This window comes from Neltuma alba, unplaced genomic scaffold, assembly GCF_004799145.2.
Source record: "Neltuma alba isolate B1F8T4 unplaced genomic scaffold, ASM479914v2 tig00001760_pilon, whole genome shotgun sequence".
In the NCBI taxonomy this organism is placed as follows: Eukaryota; Viridiplantae; Streptophyta; class Magnoliopsida; order Fabales; family Fabaceae; genus Neltuma; species Neltuma alba.
This window is the reverse complement of record NW_021632600.1, coordinates 11,592-17,875: the sequence shown is the minus strand read 5'-3', so window position 1 is coordinate 17,875 and position 6,284 is coordinate 11,592. Positions and strand designations below refer to the sequence as shown.

Below are 6,284 nucleotides of genomic sequence, written 5' to 3'. Positions count from 1 at the left end.
GTGCCAGCGGCCCAAAAAGAAAGAAAACTGTCACGCACATATTTGTCAACCTATGAAATATGGGCTCTAGGCCATTGTTTGTAAGGCCCAAAATGGATGGGCCCATAAGGTTCTCAAATCTTGCCCCAATTTGGGGTAGACAAAGCCCAGTCTATTATTTGTTCATCACGGGCGGCCTCATTGGCCGACAATAGCATCCCCTCCGTCTTTCAAATTACTCCTGCCGTGGCCGAGTCCAGGGGGCAACGTTACGCCGCCGGAATGTCGTCCTATCGTCGAAGATTACGCTGGAACTATCCTAAATCGCAGAACCTGTCAGGCCCTAATATGTATAAATCCTCGATCCTGCACAAAAGTCAGATAACCGTAGTCCAAAAGACCGATGCTCAAGGTAAGGCTTAGGCGCCATTGTAAGAGTTTCTCAGGATTATCCTTGAACAAGTGAGGTCTTTTTGAAAATAATGTTATATTTACAACAATTCACAACAAATTTTATCTATTTTCCTTGATCTTGACGAAGTAGGTATTTTTGTTTATAAAAACAGAGATTTCAATCAATCGTGTCGTTCTTTTTTGACTTCTCACAAATATAAATATAAAGTTGATAGTTGAATATACATTGAATCGTCATGTTTTTTTTGGAGAAAACCTCTGAAACGGTACATGGTCAAAAAAGTAGAGAAAAGAATCTCTTGAATAGGTTTTTGGAACACGGCATGTCTTGGAAAATGTTAACAGACTTCTCAGCGTGCAGCTAGATGGCCAAAAAGACAGTGCCTAAATGTGAAGGTGTTTCTGCGTTTTTCATTTTTGGCTATGAACTGTGTGAAAAGGAAAAGAAAGCCCCTCCCTCTCTCTTTAATTGGTACTTCAGAGGCAAAGAAATGATCAGCATTATAAACGGAGTCGCCCAATAGGAGTCCATGAATGTTGTGTTGATGATATGACAGAATCCTGTGAAGAAAGAACGGGACTACTGTAGTGTTGCATGGCTTAAAAGTGGTTCTAAACTGAGTCACCCAATATTCATATTTCATAGCTTTCAGTTGTTTCGTTTTTTTTTAATCTTTTTCCTCGCGTGATTCAGTTATCGAATTTGAAGCAAATTTAACAAAAGTGACAAACTCAGTGAATTTTAAAAAAGGACTTGATGTTAATTTTCCCGGGAGCCAATCCTCCACAGTCCACACCAACTTAAAAGTCAACTTTTACTGAAGCTTTGTCCCAGCGAATCAGTCAATAAACAAAGCAAAACGTGCCTCTTTGTGCATCAAAAGAGATACGCTTCTTTTTACTAGTGGGCTGTAGAAATGCGCATCATTCATCCACAGTAACACAGACAGCTTTGTACGTACTCCATCTTCCCGTTGATGACTTGATGACTTTTTTAAATGCTCCATTATTCTTGTCAGGTTTGTTTTCTTAAATGTAGTTTCATGTTATAAATCCGTCCATCACCAATACCCTAAATTTGCCGCCACTCGAATAATACCACTGAGCACTTGCTAAAACTTTTGTGTTCAAGTGACTCAACTGGTGAAGGGCTTAACTTGTCATATCAATGCATCAATCACTGCATCTGAAATTTTCGTGCTGTAATCTTCAAACAGAGGATCCCAGAACAACCCCTGAAACCAACTGAATGATTGCTAAATTCTTTTTTTTTTGGGGAGGGGGGGGACAAGTGGCTTCTGGAAAAATCTTCCAAAAAATTAAGTCATCTAAAGGAAAAAGATTTGACCCTGCCACCAGGACTCTGGGGGAAGATACATATGCACTGATCCCTTTGAAATATGTTGTCCTCAAATATTTACCTTGAAGTTATATATGCTATCACCCTCGCTTCTATCACATTCGAAAGGTTAAGATATTTGCTGATATTGGTTTTCTTAGTTGTGTTATACTGAATGATACAATTGAGAGCGAATTGTTAATCTGTTCTCATTTTGTAGTTTGTTTATTACATATGTGGACTAGACATCTACTGGACTCCGTGGCGTTCAAATATTCTTTTTCTCGACTAAATTGGGTGAATGGTTATAAAAAAATTCTACTGCAAAAAATTATCAGCCAATGTGTGCGCACTTTGGAAATGGTGGGTTATCTCTATCTTTCTCGCTCTCTCTGTTTACTGTCAAATCAACTTTGATTCCTTGGGGGTTGCAGAGTAAATTGGCGTTTCATGTCTCACATGCTCGCCGCACGATATCGCAAGTGCTACGGTGAACTTGTAACCTAAAAGTCTCTTTTTTTTCTTCGCTGTTCGTCTGATATTACCTACAATAAGATATCCTTTCAATTCATTATCAGGCTACTCTTCTATCTTGATATTGTGCCAGCTGAAATGAATCATTGTTAATGACGTTTAAGAAAGAAGCCTAAAGTCTTGGCAGTTACTTATACTCTGGGCATGCACGGCATTTTTTTTTTTTTTTGGGTCTAAAGGAACTTGGTGTCTAAGTTCAAAAATTTTGTTTTCTTAACAATCTTTCTATCTATTCATATATTTATGCAACCTGCTATGGACTGTGAGGCTTATTTCTACTTCATGCAAGGTCACCGAATTTGCCATTAAACAATTGCGTGGGTAGCAATTATGTTTTCCTTTTAATATGTGTTGCAGTTAATTCTGTCATTTAGCAATGGGATTTTATAGCAAATAAATAGCATAAATACCACAGGCTGCAGCAGCTGCTGCCGTGACATATGGAGCCATTTTCTAACAGTACAAACTAGCATTTGTATTAACTCTTGATTTAATTTAAGTGATAAAGAGTTACTGATTAAAGTTTTGACTTTCTTATGTCAATGACTGTGAACTAATATCAGTTAACCAAAGGATCAATCCCTGGGACGGTTTTCTCTTGCAGGATGACATCGTGCTATACAGCTGCACTTGATGAATAAAACAAATTAATGAAAAGTGACAGCCAAATGATTGTTCAGACTAAATCAAGGTTCATATAATTCACTGTGTTTCCTAGATATATCAGAAGAAACGAATTTCATGCTAACCCACCACTTTAATTTAGCACATATTTTTATTATACTGTGTGATTGTTGGCTTATAGACTTTTTTTATTTGCCTGCATGTTGAGTTGGAGTACGAATGACAACTGAGTCGAGAATTTACCTTCATAAACGAGAAATATATTCCTGGTTGCTTATGTTCTTCATTTCCTGAAGCTCCCTTGGATAATATTTCGTCTTCAAAAAATCCAAAAGGGTCATAATTGCGTGTCCGTCTGTGTTGCCGAATGAAACAAGCCAAATGGGACCGGGTGAAAAGGGTTACATAGCTGCAGCACTGTCAAATAACCATTTTCTGATCTGGTGATTCTATATGTATGTGTGGTAATCCGTCACTTTCAGGTTAAATCATTGTACACGAAGTGAAACGAAGGGCCCCTTGAGTGCCAATAATTTATATTTGATGCAGGGCCCCTTAATGGCTATGGTTGCAATGCGAGTTGGAATACAATAAAATCTGCAGGCTTTTTAGCAGTATCCCACTACATGACTGTGCTAGGGGACAAGCGTGAATCCTTGCGTTATGAACATTGATAAGACTCTGTTTCAGGAAAAAGGTATGAATAGGCATTCCATTGAGCACAAACAAGACTGAGTTATGCTGTGCTGTGATGAGCTGCAGTTGTGACTCTTCAGTCTTGCTTGCATTGCACCCGCATGGTGATTATATAAAGCCTACTTTGGTTCAAAAAGCATGCTTAGTTTTTTAATATTATATGCCTTCCTTCCTTTCTACTCTAGTTGGTTTTTTCGCTTAGGATCCCAACATCTGTCTCTTGCCTGAGGATCATTACCCAAACGAGAAATACAACTAACCCTTAACAAAAATAGGATTTCTGATCTAGAGCACCCCTCCTCGCCGGAAAAAATAGAGATCAATCCGTACAGATAAAAAGTTAAGGACGTGAGGGATCACGCCTTAATTAAGTTAGATTATTACCATGAGTTACAGCTGAGTATGACTGTTTGTATCTAAGTGCTCTCTCTCTCTCTCTCTCTCTCTCTCAGAGACTGCACAGGTTAAAGTTTTCTGTTATTTATGGAATATTTTATGCACTTGAGATGCCCATTATTGTACTTCATCTTCTTGAAAAATCAAATATTAAGATAAATCAAATCATGTATGTAAAGTTGATTTTATACTATGTGATTATCTTATTGATTTTGTGCTATCTTTCTCAAAGTTAGAAATTAAAAAAAAAAAAAAAAGCAGTAAGGGCAGCCGGGCAACTGAGATGGTGGGGCCATAATTCTCTTGCAAGTGTGCAAGACTAAGAGGTGTAGCTGCTATTGTTCAAACAGGACTATGATAGTCCAATTAGGACTATAAAATTTAATACGAAAAGAAGAAAAAGGAAGTTGGGACTCCACTTGATGTTCAATCAAATCCCAGATGGGGCAGAGATAGTGTTGTTTTGAAGATTCATGCTGTCTCCTACCCCTTTACCTAAAAGTCTTTGTTCTGATTATGACAACCATTTCACATGTTGAACTTGGACACATTACTAAAGTGCTTGTTTGAGGGTAGTAATTCTTTTTTCACCTTTTTATTTTGGAGTGCTGGTTTAAGTGTTGTCCTGCTTGGTTGCTCTTTTTGGTTGGATTTGGGCTTTTGGGCATTCTCTGCTGGCTTTATTTTGTTCTATTTTTATGAAAAACAAATCATACAAAAAATCGAAGCTTGTTAACATGCCGACATAATTAGGTGACGGAGAAAGTGATTATCAAATAGTCTAAACTTTGATTATCAGTCTCCTTAATCATTTTGTTTCATGTAGTTGTAATGCATATAAATTACTTATGCATGACTATGTCTGTGAGTCATATTCTGGATTAATGTTTACATTGAAAAAATAATGATTACATTGCAATTTAACAGTCCTTAGCTGAGAGGTCCTTCTGCCAACTTTGGTGACCATTTAAGCAAACATGTTTTCAAGCACATATATGATTTGTAAGGCTCTGTTTAGATAGACGGAAAATAGGGAGAGAGAGAATATTAAAATAAAAAATTTCTAAAATTTTTGGAAGGTTTTTCTCATATTATTCTATTATCCTTTTTCTTATTCAAACAAAAAGGAATAGAAATGAGGAAAGCCAATTCCTCCTGTTGTAGCCTATCACGGGACAGATTTGAAATTATTCAGCAGATTCGAATAATGCCTCCATCACTGGATGGAAGATGAATATTTGTATTGGAAATTAAAGATTAGTTACATGTCACAGTTCTTGAAGAGGCAAATGGGGTGTGATGCTTTGAGTGAAGAGGACAAAAGATTAGGAGCCTGCATTGTGGGGAAGACTTATCTGAATATACAGTTAAGAAGGTGGAAGTGGAATGATTATAGCAAAAGTGAACGGCAAATTTGGGCCCACAAATTGCCATAACCATATAAAACAGCGCATTATAGTTGAGCTTTGCCGAACAAACTCTCAAAAGCAGAAACCAGATTAAGATATCTCCCAGCAGCCCTATTGAATAGTGTGTGTGTGTGGGGTGGAGTGGCCATCATAATTTTTGTTTGAGAAGAGAAAAAAGAATTACAAAAAAAAAGGAGTTAAAGAAAGAGATTGAAGCACTGCTCGATACCAAACAGTGGGATTGCCACTTTGAGGGGCCCAAGCTAGCAGCAAGAACTTTGACGCTAGACAGTTTTTGGAATGTGGGTCCTTTCATTGGATTCTCTTGTTCAACGTTTTGATTATGGGGAAAATCTCCCCATATTTCATTTTTCACTTTAACTTTTTTCGCATTGTATTGAGGATAGCAGAATAAAATACACTGTATAAAATTTACAAATAGTACTGTTTGTCATGAATCTTAATATATCTTGTAATATAACAATCTTTTATATATTATTATATGGTCTGATTGAAAGTAATTCATCTAATGCAATTTTTTATTCATAATATTCACAATCTCAATTTTGTTCAAAGAGAATTGAGTATTTTGGAATCAATCCAATCACAGCAGATTTTAGTATTTACACACACACACACACTTATTGATATTATTTGCAATTCACAATCTTAATCATTTAGCTATAAATCCCTAATATGACAAGTTGGTCCGGCCTCTTCTTATTTGATTTCATGTTAGTTTTGCATCAGAAAGATTTCATATTTAATTTTTTGAGGATTGATATTAAATAATAAAAAGAAGATATATTCTAATTATTCATTCATCAAATGATGTCTTTCTTTCATGTATTTTTGTTGGGGGTAAAACTTTAATTTATTTTTATTAACAAGAG

General features: G+C 36.4%; 1 long non-coding RNA gene across 5 annotated transcripts; it reads left to right on the top strand.

Moving 5' to 3' along the window:
* The first annotated feature begins 1,909 nt into the window (after nt 1-1,909).
* Nucleotides 1,910-5,270, top strand: LOC114763117 (uncharacterized). 5 transcript variants are annotated; one of them, XR_003742320.1, is made up of 4 exons: nt 1,910-2,957; nt 3,099-3,345; nt 3,440-3,587; nt 5,110-5,270. It is a non-coding gene; the product is annotated as an uncharacterized LOC114763117 (long non-coding RNA). The 5 variants fall into 5 exon arrangements; XR_003742318.1 differs by lacking the exon at nt 5,110-5,270 and adding an exon at nt 3,789-4,200; XR_003742319.1 differs by lacking the exon at nt 5,110-5,270 and having other exon boundaries at nt 1,910-2,095; nt 2,871-2,957; nt 3,440-3,629.
* The last annotated feature ends 1,014 nt before the right edge of the window (nt 5,271-6,284 follow it).